Source organism: Sorex araneus, chromosome X, assembly GCF_027595985.1.
Source record: "Sorex araneus isolate mSorAra2 chromosome X, mSorAra2.pri, whole genome shotgun sequence".
In the NCBI taxonomy this organism is placed as follows: Eukaryota; Metazoa; Chordata; class Mammalia; order Eulipotyphla; family Soricidae; genus Sorex; species Sorex araneus.
This window is the reverse complement of record NC_073313.1, coordinates 274,538,068-274,552,759: the sequence shown is the minus strand read 5'-3', so window position 1 is coordinate 274,552,759 and position 14,692 is coordinate 274,538,068. Positions and strand designations below refer to the sequence as shown.

The 14,692-nt window shown below is 39.2% G+C and overlaps 1 protein-coding gene and 1 pseudogene across 1 annotated transcript in view; one reads left to right on the top strand and one right to left on the bottom strand.

The window, feature by feature from the left end:
• Positions 1–14,692, bottom strand: part of LOC129399889 (igE-binding protein-like) — a 111,033-nt gene that overhangs the window by 17,087 nt on the left and 79,254 nt on the right.
• LOC129400507 (U6 spliceosomal RNA) lies at positions 6,803–6,903 on the top strand (annotated as a pseudogene).

Here is a 14,692-nt window from a genome sequence, read left to right as displayed (position 1 = left end):
CATCTGGGCCTGGGCTTTTGTTATTGATATTACAGTTTCAATTTCCTTAACATTGATGGGTCTATTCAGGTATTCCAAGTCTTCTTTGTTCAGTCTTGGGAGAGTGTAGGAATTCATCCATTTCTTTTAGGTTCTCCTGTTTTGTGGTGTAAAGACCTTCAAAGTAGTCTCTAATGATCTTTTGAATCTCACTGGTTTCTGTTATGATGTCCCCCTGTTCATTTCTGATTCGATTTATTAGGGTTCTCTCTCTTTCTTTCTTTGTGAGTCTTGGTAGCGGTTTATCAATCTTATTTATTTTCTCAAAGAACCAGCTCTTTGTTTCATTGATCTTTCGGATTGGGTTTTTGGTTTCAATGTCATTAATTACTGCTCTAATTTTTATTATTTCTTTCCTTCAGTCTGGTTTGGGTTCCTTTTTCTGGTCCTTTTCTAAGGTTTTTAGTAGTGATGTCAAGCTATCTCTGTGGGCCCTTTTCCTTCCCGAGGAAGGTTTGGAGAGCTATAAATTTTCCCCTTAACACGGCTTTAGCTGTGTTCCATTTGTTTTGGCAGCTCATGTCTTCATTCTCATTTGTTTCTAAGTATCTTTTGATTTCTTGCTTGATTTCCTTCCTGACCCACTCATTGTTCAACATTGAATTGCTTAATTTCCTGGTGTTTGATTTGATTCTCTGTGTCAGTAGTGGTTAGGTTCTATCTTCAGCGCATTGTGGTCTGAAAAAGATGGTTGATACAATTTCTATTTTTCCTATTTTATTGAGGTATGTTCTGGGGCCCAGTACATGGTCTATTTTAGAAAATGTTCTGTGTGCACTGGAAAAGAATGTGTATTCTTTCTTTTGGGTGTGTAAAGTCCTGTATAGGTCTATTAGGCCTCTCTCTTCAATTTCTTCTTTCAGAGTCAGTGTTTCCTTGTTGAGTTTTGTTCTTGTAGATCTATCTAGAGGCGATAAGGCCGTATTGAAGTCTCCGACTACTATTGTGCTGTTAGTGATGTCCTCTTTGAAGTCTGTTAGGAGTTGTTTTAAATATTTAGCTGGTCGCTCATTAGGTGCATATATGTTTAAGAGTGTGATTTCTTCCGGTTGTACATATCCCTTGATAAACAGAAAATGACCTTCGCTGCCCCTTTTAATCTTTTTCAACCTGAAATCTATGTTGTCGGATATTAGGATGGCCACTCCAGCTTTTTTAAGAAAGGTGTTTGCTTGCAGGATTGTTTTCCATCCTTTGACTTTGAGTCTATGTTTACTCTGTTTGTTCAGGTGAGTTTCTTGCAGGCAGCAGAATGTTGGGTTTAATTTCCGGATCCATTTTGCCACTCTGTGTCTCTTGATAGGTGCATTTAAGCCATTGACATTGAGAGAGATTATTGTGATGGGGTTTTGTGTCATCTTTTTGTGGGATTTGTTGTTCTAATGGGACTCCTACTTGTCTTACAGTAGCCCCTTTAGATCATCTTTCAAGTTTGGTTTTGAGTCTATGAAGTTCCTGAGCTGTTGTTTATCCGAGAAATAGTGTATGGTTTCTTCGAGTTTGAGTGAGAGTTTAGCCAGATAAAGTATTCTTGATGAGGCATTCATTTTGTTGAGTTTTTTCACTATGTCCCTCCATTGTCTTTGGGCTCGGAGCGTTTCCTCTGACAGGTCTGCTGTAAATCTGAGGGGTGCTCCTTTGTGGTGTATATACATAGCATAATACTGCTCAACCTTTAGAAAAGGTAAAATCTTATACTGGTGGAGGGAAGTTGACATTGGAGGTGTAATTGGTGTTGAAATATTATAATCCTAAAACTCAAATATCAATTGTTTTGTAACTATCAATAACTTTGTAAGTAAGTTCTTTAATTAAATTAAAAAATATTAAACAAAAAGCAATATCTTGACTTTTGCTATAATTTGAATGGAAGTGAAGTGTTTCATGCTATTGAGATAAGAAGAAAAAATATACCTTGCAATCTCAGTCATATGTAGTGTATAAAAAAGGAAAGCAAGAAATTTAGACTCTGACCATAAAAAATGAGGTTACCAATGAGAAGAATCTGAAAGGATCCTGTGGTATACGGGTACTGGCACTTTGGTGATGATTGTGATGTGGTAATATTTTACCCTCAAAACTTACAAGCATTTGCAATTTTTAAAATCTAATGTTACACCACCAGGGCGGACGGGGGTCCCGCGCCTCAGGCCGTCAGCTCTCCTGTGCTCTGTTTTAGGAGCCTCTCCCTACTGCCAGCCAGGTAACTTGGGACTGGAGATTGATTGCGCTGTCTTCTTTCGGCCCCTCTGAAAGAACTCTCATGCCAGCTCCGCCCCAGCCTGGGGACTTCCGGCTGGTGGGGGAATGTCCTCTACTTCAAGGGGCGTGGCCTCAAAAGGGGGCGTGGGTTATTTTCGGAGTGGCGGCCTCTAACCCCACCACAGTTACTTTGCTCCTTCTCCTATACTGCACACTTAGTCACAAATTTGTATGACCTATTTACTTAAAGAAAAACCGGAATATCTCTAACACTATATGCCTATAAGCCAGTGACTTATCCTAATTTCAGAAAAAGTGACAGGAATACAACTCAGTACTCAAAGCCCTCCTAAACAGACCATAGCCTCAAATCTTGATTAGAGCCCTACATAAACTAGGAAAATTGCAGTAATATAAGGAACTATTCTAGAATGGGGGAAAAGATTACCATTACCGATGTAGCTCGCCTACAATCCCCTCCTGGAGCAGGAGGAATAGTGATATACAATCAGGAGCTTTCACCTCTATTGTTCCATAACAACATGAAGAAACATCGAAAAAACCCGCCACACACAGAAAATGAAGAGATTCCAGAAACCTCAATACAGGTCACCCACAAATCCAACCTCCTCTCAGATAAAGAATTCAGAGAAGAAATTGTCAAGATGGTCGAGGAACTCAAAGCAACCATGGAACGGACAGCCAATAAACTAAGGGAGGATATGAGCACAACCATGGAACGAACAATCAATAAACTAAGGGAGGATATGAACACAGCCTTGGAATGGACCACCAACAAAATACAGGAAGAAATGAGAGTAGAAATTTCAAACCTACTAACAGAAGTCACACAATTAAAGGAATCAGTAGATGAGATAAAAAGCTCAGTAGTAGCCCTTAACAGTAGAATGACTGCAACAGAAGACAGATCAGTGAGCTTGAAGATGACCTGCACAAAGCTTACAAACAACAACAAATAATGGCAAAATACCTCAAGATGACTCTAGGGCAAATCGTCTAGGGGACGAACTCAAAAGGAACAACATAAGAATCATGGGAGTACCAGAAGCACAGGGAACTAATCCCAATGAAAAAAACACAGTTAAAGACATCATTGCTAAGAAATTCTCAGAGCTGGAGAATGCGGGCATCCAGATCCAAGGAGCCCGAAGGGTGCCAGCTAAAAGGGACCCAAATAAAAAGACTCCAAGGCATATCATAGTCACAATGATGGATGCTGCAGATTGAGACACAATACTGCAAGCAGCAAGGTCAAAGAAGGAAATCACATACAAAGGATCACTCCTTAGATTTACAGCAGACCTATCAGAGGAAACCCTCCAAGCCCGAAGATAATGGTGGGATATAGTGAAAAAGCTCAACGAAATGAACGTCTCACCAAGATTACTCTATCCGGCTAAACTCTCACTTAAAATCGAAGGAACCATACACTATTTCTCAGATAAACAACAACTCAAGAACTTCATAGACTCAAAACCAAGCCAAAAAGAAGGTCTAAAGGGGCTGCTGTAAGACAAAGAAAAACCCCAGCAAGAACAACAAACCCTACAGAAAGATGGCACATAATGCCATGACAATAATCTCTCTCAATGTCAATGGACTAAATGTACCAGTCAAGAGACACAGAGTAGCAAAATGGATTCAGAAACTAAACCCAATTTTCTGCTGCCTACAAGAAACACACCTCAACAGTCAGAGCAAACACAGGCTCAAAGTCAAAGGATGGAAAACAATCCTACAAGCAAACAACTCCCTCATAAAAGCTGGGGTGGCCATAGTAGTATCTAACAACATAGATTTCAGGCTAAAAAAGATTAGAAGGGACAGTGACGGTCATTTTCTTTTCATCAAGGGGCACGTACAACAGGAAGAAATCACTTTCTTAAATGTATATGCACCTAATGAGCAACCAGCTAATTATTTAAAGCAACTCCTAACAAACTTTAAGGAGGACAACACTAGCACAACAATAGTAGTCGGAAACTTCAACACCACTTTATCACCTCTGAATAGATCAACAAGAACAAAACTCAGCAAGAAAACAATAGCCCTGAAGGAAGAAATAGAAGAGAGAGGGCTTATGGACCTATACAGGGCTTTACACCCCCCAAAGAAAGAATATACATTTTTCTCCAGTTCACACGGAACATTCTCCAAAATAGACCATGTTCTGGGTCACAAAACATACCTCAACAGAATCAAAAAGATAGAAATTGTATCAACCATCTTCTTGGACCATGATGCACTGAAAATAGAAACTAAGCACACACAGACACGGAGCACCAAATCGAACACCTGGAAATTAAACAACTCACTGTTGAACAATGAGTGGATCAAAAAGGAAATCAAGGAAGAGATCAAAAGATACCTCGAAATAAATGAGAATGAAGACACAAGTTACCAGAACTAATGGGACTCGGCTAAAGCTGTGTTAAGGGGAAAATTTATAGCCCTGCAAGCATTCCTCAGGAGGGAGGAAAGGGCCACATAGAAAGCTTGACTTCACAGCTCAAGATCTTAGAAAAGGACCAGCAAAAGGAACCCAAGCCAGACCGAAGGAAAGAAATAATAAAACTTAGAGCAGAAATTAACGATAGGGAAACTCAAAAAACAGTCCGAAAGATCAATAAAACAAAAATCTGGTTCTTTGAGAAAATAAACAAGATTGACAAACAGCTAGCAAAGCTCACAAAGAAAGAAAGAGAGAGAACCTTAATAAACCGAATCAGAAATGAAAAGGGGGATATCACAACAGAAACCAATGAAATTCAAAAGATCATCAGAGACTACTTTGAAAATCTCTATGCCATGAAACAAGAGAACCTAAGAGAAATGGACAAATTCCTTGATTTCTACAATCGCCCAAAACTGAATCAAGATTACTTGGAATACCTGAATAGACCCATTAATATCAAGGAAATTGAAACTGTTATCAGATGTCTTCCCAAAAACAAAATCCCAGGCCCGGATGGATTCACTAGCGAATTCTTCCAAATATTTAAAGAGGACCTGTTGCCAGTTCTTTTCTTTTCTTTTTTTTTAAATTTTATTGAATCACCATGTGGAGGGTTACATAGTTCTCAGGATTATGTCGGATATACAATTCTCAAACACCCTTCCCTTCACCAGTGCCCATCTTCCATCACCAACCCCCCCAGTATACCTGCCGCCCCCTCCCACCTCCCCAGTCCCCTCGCTTGTACGTGATAAGTTTCACTTCGTTTACGCCTTATCTCGATTACATTCCATGTTTCAACACACAACTCACTACCGTTGTTGGGGTTTCCCCCAAAAAAGAAGAGCAGTCCTATTGCCAAGGAGGCATTTGATAGTTCTCCACTGCTAAGAATATAGAGATATTAAGTCCCGCTGTTTGTTACATAACTTTTCTTTTTCCCCCTTGCCCCGCGCCACCGAGTTCACGCCTGTTTAGTAATCGCCACGCTGCCTGACAAGGGAAAAAAAACCGAAAAGGATGGTTATTTCCCGTTATCAGCAGGCGTGGGGCTCTGGCTTAGTTGATAGACTACTAGAGTGTCTGCAAGCAGTTTCTGGAACCGAAGGTCTTGCGCTGGTATCGGCTCCGGCTCGAGATTCCACCAGCGTCCCACTGTTCCATGTACATAATTTTTCCCCTTATATCCCATTCCCACGCCACCAGGTCTGTTTGCTTAATGGATATCACACTGTAGTTGACGACACGCCGCGTTTCTTCCCGAGAAAGAAGGATATTTCTTCTCAGCCGGCGTGGGGATATAGCTTAGTTCAGTCTAGAGAGATGGCTACCACTTTGATTGCCTTCAATATTTCAGCAACAGACTTACTATTCTTGTTAGGATCTCCCACAAAAGTCCGACCCATTAAAAAGGAACCATTACATATTGCTGATGCTAAGATGACATTAGGTGGCGCAGTTTTGGGTTTCTGTATAAAGTCCAGGAAAAGTACAACCAGAAATAACATCACTACAAACTTTTACCCTTTTATGGTGCTCATACGATGGAGAAACCTAGAGAGAGGCTCGACGTCTCCATTTTGCACTCAGGAAAACCGCGGACCCTGTGCTGTGCTCAGGAGGAAGGAGTTGAGAGAGAGAGGTTAAAAGAATTGGGGGATGCCCGGTTCCCACTGTTTCAGCGCGCCGTGGGGTCTCTGGTCCCATGCCGGAATTAGTTCAGTGGGCTGCTTGGAGTCCAAGGGCGCTTCCTTGGGCTCTTCCATCATGCTCGCTCCACAGCAGGGTCCTTAAGTTTTTTTTTAATACAGCAAAATTGTTTTTTAACAGTCTCCTATTCTTTGTAGTTTTCTTTTTTAACTCGAAAAAAAAAAAGCTGTATTTTTTTTTGGGGGGGGAATGCACACCTGGCAGTGCTCAGAGCTTCCTCCTGGCTCTGTGCTCAGGAATCCCTCTTAGCAGGCAACAGGATGCCAGGGATTGAACCTGGGTTGGCCCTGTGCAAGGCAAACTCCCTACCCACTGTATCACGGCTCTGGCTCCCAGGAGTTAGAGTACTATGAGTATTAAAGAGTATTATGGGTGGTCACTTCTCCAGGACATATACTAAAATTGGAATAAGAAAGAGATTAGCATGACTCCTGCGCAAGGCTGACATGCACATTTGTGGGGCGCTTTGTATTTTCGGGGCTGGAGACCCAGGACAGTGGGGAAGGTGCTTGCTTTGCACACAGCCCTGGCATTCCATACGGCCCTCCACCTCAACACCACTAGGCATGATCCCTGAATGCAGAGCCAGGGTAAAGCCTGGGCACAGCCAAGTCTGGCCCCAAACACTCCCCATTGCTCCCTTGCAGTGTTTTGGGAGTTCTGTCTGTATATGGCTGGGGGTGCTTGTTAATGTTAACTGGATAGGGACTTCAAACAGTAATAGGACGGCCTGTTTGGTTGCAATAGCTTTCCAGCTCCTATTCTTTTTTTTTTAAATTTTATTAAATCACCGTGTGGAAGATTACAATGCTTTCGGGCTTAGGTCTCAGTTATACAATGCTGAAACAACCATCCCTTCACCAGTGCCCATATACCACCACCAAAAAAAAAAAAACCCACACAGTACACCTCCCATCCCGCGCCCCCACCCCCTACCTTGTAACTGATAAGTTTCATTTTACATTCTGTTTACTTTGGTTACATTCAATATTTCAACACAAACCTCACTATTGTTGTTAGGAGTACCCCACTAGATTCAGACCTACTGTGAAGACAAATAAGGTCGCGGTTTTGAATTTCTGTACTTTGACAGGAAGTCCAGGGAGATTTCTTCCAGATATTAGATAATTGCAGGCTTGAAAACCCAATCTGTGGTCGTCTTAATATGGCGGCCACCGCGCCCTTCATCCCCGGAGAGAAAGAGGCGAGAGAGAGAAATACCTTTCCCCTCCTGGGCGGGCACGGGGCCGAGGCTTAGTTCTCAGGCTGGAGACATTCTGCGAGGAGTTGCCCATGCCGAAAGAGGTTTTCCTGGGTCTGGATTCACGCTTGTGCAGCTGCGGAGAGGGCCAGTTCTTTTCAAGTTATTCAAGGAAATTGAAGAAACAGGGACTCTACCAAACAGTTTCTATGAAGCTCGTATCTCCCTAATACCAAAGGCAAACAAAGATACCACAAAAAAAGAAAACTACAGGCAATATCCCTGATGAACACGGATGCGAAGATTCTCAACAAAATACTAGCAAATAGAAACCAACAACTCATTAAAAAAATCATACATCACAATCTAGTAGAATTCATCCCAGGGATGCAAGGATGGTTTAACATTCAGAAATCAATCAACGTAATCTATCACATCAACAAAAGTAAAAATAAAAACCATATAATCATTTCAATAGATGCAGAGAAAGCATTTGACAAGATCCAACACCCATTTATGACGAAAACTCTCACCAAAATAGGCTTAGAAGGAACTTTCTTCAAGATAGTCAAAAGCCATCTATCACAAACCCATGGCAAGCATTATCCTTAATGGAGAAACACTAAAGGCCTTCCTTCTAAGATCAGGGACAAGACAAGGATGCCCACTCTCACCACTTCTGTTCAACATAGTACTGGAAGTACTTGTAATAGCAATTAGGCAAGAAAAAGACAGTAAGGGTATACAGATAAGAAAGGAAGAAATCAAGCTCTCACTATTTGCAGATGACATGATTCTATACCTAGAGAATCCTAAAATCTCTACCAAGAAACTCCTAGAAACAATAGATTTGTACAGAAAAGTTTCAGGCTATAAAATCAATACCCCAAAATCCATGGCCTTCCTATATGCAAATAGTTAGTCAGAAGAAAGTGACATTAAAAAAATCCCATTCACAACTGTACCCCAGAAGATCAAGTATCTAGGAATCAGCCTAACAAAGGAAGTAAAGGATCTCTACAAGGAAAACTACAAAACACTACTCAATGAAATAAAAGAGGACATGAGGAAATGGAAACATATTCCTTGCTCATGGATAGGAAGACTTAACATTGTCAAAATGGCAATAATCCCCAAAGCACTATACAGATTCAATGCAATCCCTATAAGGATAGCCATGACATTCTTCAAAGAAATTGATCAAACACTCCTGAAATTCATATGGAACAATAAACGTCAATGAATAGCCAAAGCAATTCTTTGGAAAAAGACGATGGGAAGCATCACCCTCCCCTACTTCAAACTTTACTACAAAGCAGTAACAATTAAAACAGCATGGTACTAGAACAAAGGAAGAACTGCTGATCAATGGAAAAGGGTGGAATATCCCTACATGCAACCCAAAATATATGATCATCTGATCCTTGATAAGGGGGCAAGAAATGTGAAATGGAACAAGGAAAGCCTCTTCAACAAATGGTGCTGGAATAACTGGGCAGCCACATGCAAAAAAATGGGCTTAGACCTAGACCTAACACCATGCACAAAAGTCAGATCAAAATGGATTAAAGACCTCAACATCAGACCACAATCCATAAGGTACATCAAAGACAAGGTTGGCAAAACCCTTCACGATATTGAAACTAAAGGTATCTTCAAAGATGACACAGAACTAAGTAATCAAGTAGAAACAGATAAACAAATGGGACTACATTAAACTAAAAATCTTCTGCACTGCAAAAGACACAGTGACCAGAATTCAAAAGCAATCTACAGAATGGGAAAAGATATTCACCCAATACCCATCTGATAAAGGATTGATAACAAGGGTATATAAAGCACTGGTTGACCTCTAGATAAAGAAAACACCCAACCCCATCAAAAAATGGGGTGAACAAATGAACAGGAACTTTCTCAAGGAAGAAATCCGAATGGCTAAAAGGCACATGAAAAAATGCTCTTCATCACTAATCATCAGGGAGATGCAGTTCAAAACAACCATGAGATACCACCTCATACCACAGAGACTGGCTCACATCCAAAAGAACAAAAACAACCACTGTTGGCATGGATGTGGGGAGAAAGGAACCCTCCTAAAATGCTGGTGGGAATGTCCACTGGTTCAGCCCTTTTGGAAAACAATATGGTCCATTCTCAAAAAATTTGAAATTGAGCTTCCATTTGACCCAGCAATACCACTCCTGGGAATATACCCTGGAGAAGCAAAAAAATATAGTCAAAATGACATTTGCACCTGTATGTTTATCGCAGCACAGTTTACAATAGCCAGAATCTGGAAAAAAACCAAATGCTTGAGAACAGATGACTGGCTAAAAAACTTTGATACATCTACACAATGGAATACTATGCAGCTGTTAGAAAGCATGAATTCATGAAATTTTCATATATGTGGATCAACATGGAAAGTATCATGTTGAGTGAAATGAGTCAGAAAGAAAGAGACAGACACAGAAAGATTGCACTAATATGTGGAATATAAAGTAGCAGAGAGGTACGAGCTAGCAATGATGCAACCTCTGGCAGAACGCCCTCTGGACTTAGTCACTAAAATACTAAAATACAGAAATCTAGAACCTCACAGCCGCTACTGTGGCCACACGACCTCATATCTCCTCATTCGCAGCAATGGAAAACACATTATCAAATGCTTCTTTTCCAGCAGGTCTGACTCTGGGGGGAAAACTCCAAACAATAATAGTGAATTTTTTGTTTGTTTGTTTGTATGTAGTCAAAGTAAAGAAAAAGTAAAGTGAAATTTACCAACTACACAGGCGGGGTGGGGGGCCGGCGGGCGGAGTTGCTGGTGGGAGGTTTACTGTTGTTCTTGGTGGTGGAATACATGCTCTGGTGGAAGGATGGGTGTTCGAGCATTATGTAACTGAGACTTAAGCCTGAAAGCTTTGTAACTTTCAACATGGTGATTCAATAAAAAAATCCAATGTTAAATAAAATATTTTTAGCACTTAGAAAGAACTTTGTAAGATATTAACTTTTAATAATTTGTCTTGAATAAGTTATTGTCTCTAAACCTTTTAATAATTATCTTTTAATAAGTCATTGTCACTAAATGACAATGAAAGACCACATGAAAGACCACAAAAATTGGTCTTAGAGAAGGTTATTCACTTTTAAAAAGTCACATAGTAAATGGTGGCATCTTTATTATAAAAATATAATAGAGAGATTATTTTATATTATTTGTTTCAACGACTCTAGGTTGCAATCTATATATGATCACTGACTATATATGATCTCTAACATGCCATGGAAGGCCCTCTGTGTTCTGACTTCTGTCTACCTCTTTACCTTATTTCTTTCCCTTTATACCTTAGATATTTATTCCAGCACTATATAATTGCTGGTAATTTCTAAAGCATACAGAATTTTTCTTGTCTTTGCTTGTGTTTGTGCCATTCTTCTATCACTCATGTATAGAGATACAGACATAGCTTGCCTTTATGTTCACTAAGTCCTATTCATGGGTTATAGTACTCAGTCAATGAACTAAAATATTCAAATCAAATTAAAATTAAGAAAAGTATTCTTGATATGCTTTATTGATATTGCATTCTTTTCACTCTTCGAGTCGGAATAAGAAACTCTTTGATATACACATGTTATTCTGCATATCATTGTGTTAATCATACTGAGATCTTTTTGACAGACTTGGCTGGTGAGATTACTAGTGAATGTACCAGATGGGATTGAGATTGGAATAGGGAACTAGGATATTAGACCCTTCTGTATTTCATGTTGGTTACAGAACTGAAAACATTCAAACTCTAAGTTCAGAAACTCTTAGATGTAAGGTGAGGCATGCCTAGCTTAGTGAAATACTAAAATCTCAGTACAGTTTAGGTAGAATTTAGCCTTATTCTCATTATTTATTTACTGATCTTTTATTTGCTGATTTGTTCTTGTTCTTTTGGGGGTGAGTCATAAACTCAGAACTTATCCCTGCCTCTGAGCTCAAAAATCACTCCTGGTGCTGAGGGGACTATATGTGGTTCTAAGGATCAAACTGGGACTGATTGTGTACAAGGCAGGAGCCTTAACCTCTGCATAATTTCTTTGGCACTTGAAATTTTTTGTCTCTTGTGTTTAGATAAAACTTAAAAAATATTCTTATAGACATTTTAATTTAATTTTAACATCCTATTTGGGCATTCAGGTTTTATTACTGACCATACTATGACCTTTACTCTCTTTAAGGATGTTTATATTCCATGAAGTATTTTTATTTTCAAGAAAATAATCCTCTTATTTCTTCACCTTTGGTAATTCCTATAGCAGAGCCTCATATTTACTTATAAGTGGTCTCTTCAACACCAACTCACATTTAATAAGTTTAAAAAGACACAACAAATTCCTTCAATCATGAATACCAGAGGTACCTGCTTCTATATCTTATCCCATGAAAATCAGAGTTCTTTTACTGATGCCAGCCTGGATTAAACCTGAATCTTTGAAACCATGCTGGGAAGAAATTATTGAAATTTATTTAAGATTTTTTCCCACCTCTACTCTTTTTACAATATTAAGGTGCTTACATTAAGGTGTAGCATGTCATGGAACCAAGAATTTTGTTGTTGTTATGACAGAGAAAACAGGTGTGATAGAAAGAATTTCACAAGTTTTTAATATCTTAGCAATTCCATTTGGTTGAACCCAAAACATAAAATGCCTGATCCTAAGTATCATGCTTTATGCACAGTAGGGAGATGAATATACCAACACTGAGTAAAGAAGAAATTGTACTATTTGATAAACTGTGATGTGCAGTATTTTTGGGTAAGTCAGCCCTTATTATTACTCTTTTGGACAGCTATGGGTCATGCCTTCATGAGGATATTAGAACTCTGAGGACTCATGCAGTGGGCTGGCTTTAATTAGACTCCAACTATTTCCTTCTCTGTCTACTTGTCACTGAGGTTTGATTAGATGCAATTTTTCCGTCAAGTATACACTTGTAAGGCAGGATTTTATGTAGGGGCTGAATGTGTTGACGATCTATGGCTCTCAAGATGTTTGAGAAGATTACCTTATAATTCTGATCTCAGCAAACTGACCTTCAAAAACTGGAGGCCTCACCTTCACAGGAGCAGTTTCAATGTCTTCTTTGAAAAAGTAATTTTTTCTTGTGAGTAGTATGCTGTGTCATGGTTTATAGCAATGGGAAGAGTTGAAAGCTATAGAACCCAGGAGGCCAAAAAGAGCTCTCTATCTAAGGAATAACAAGAAATGATTTTATTCTCTGCAATGCAGTGATAAAAAGGCATCTTGTAAAAGCTTTTAGTTGGTTTTCTTTTTTCCTAATCATGTTCAAGAACACATACAGTGCAATTTTTGTTTTTGAAGGGAAAAAGGGGAACCATTTTGAAGAAGAATTGCTTTTATTTAAAAAGATTTTAGCTGAGTTGAGCTGGAGATATGGGTTCTTTATGAAGGATACAATCAGTATTGTAAAAAGAAAAGCACCTACTATAGAGGCAGGCAGGTGTGTGGGGGGTCATGGGAGGGAACCTGGGGACCCTGGTGGTGGGGAATGTACACTGGTGGAGGGATGGCTGTTGGAACACTGTTATGACAGAAATCTAATCATGAACCGCTTTGTAAGGGTCTATCTCACAGTGATTCAATAAAAAAGTTAAAAGAAATAAGTACATGCACACAGACTTCTTTTTCTTCTGAACTTTGTAAAAGAAATGCATCCTAGGCTTCTTTCAATATTAGCAATATAACTAAAATACTAAATTAGAAGTACAATCTCAACTGTATTATTTATCAAATATTATAAATTACTGGATACTATTCTAGCTGCCTACCAGTCAGCCCGCCAGGTGGTATAATAATGAAAAAAACTGAAAATTTCTTTCCTCATTGCCTCATTGTGTTTGGGGATTCTCAGTGTTCTTTGTAGAATACTTTATTTATTTATTTATTTATTTATTTATTTATTTATTTATTTATATTTTTATGGAAGGTGGCTGAGTGGTGCTTAGGGGCTGGGGCCCACCCCAGTGACTCAGTTGGGTAGTGCATGCTTGATGATTTGGTCTCAGCATGATAGTATTGGGCCTTGAGCATCAAACCTAGAAGTGCTTGATTGGCTGTGCGGTTCAGAGGTGGTTGCTGGGCTTTTCACATGCAAGGCACACCCCCACCCACCTGTCCCCCAATACATATACCACCCCTCTCTGTTGTGGAGATGGGTGTAAATACATATATATTTTTGTGCTGTTTTAACAGGTTAGAGGTGTAACTTCCCGTTAGGGATGCGATCCAGGCATATTAGAAGGTATTGCTGTGCTTCTTTCACACCATTTGTAAAGCAATGACTTTGAGCTCTAACTTTCTTTAGATTGAATCTGAATCCACCTCAGAATTCTCAATACAGCAGTCCAATCCGTTTTACTTAATCGTAATTGACATATAAGTTGGAGGTACTAGGTTAGTTATTTTGTGATTTTGAAAAATTAGGGCAAAAGGGAAAGTTTAATGGGCTCTTCCCTATAGATGTGGCAGTCATTCCATAAGCAGATGATACTGATAGTTTCCTTTCCTTCATTTAGTTCAACACAAAAATTTCTTGGGCACACACTGTATTCTGGCATAAGCTATGATCTATTAGGATTTTAAAGTTTATTGATTAGGAGAAACAATTATGTTAGCCATTCCTTGCATTGTGGGATTAATAATCAATACCAGAGCTTAGGATAAGACAAGACATATACGGAAATAAAAGAGGAGAAAACTAACTGTAATGGAGAGTGTCATGGGGTCATGGAAGACTCAGGTTATGATATTCCTAACAAATTTTAAAAGATAATTAGTAATCCTGGGTGCAAAATAAGATTATGGTATAAAATCAAGATAGTTTATTTCATGATCACCCCCATTACATAAATCTAGGCTTTTATAGATGCCTGTACTTGAGAAAAGAAGCACATATTAATATCTGTATGAAACCTAAATATATTAAAGATTCGGTATGCATTGTTGAAGGAATAAATATTATCTAGGCTTTTCTTTCTTTCTTTGTA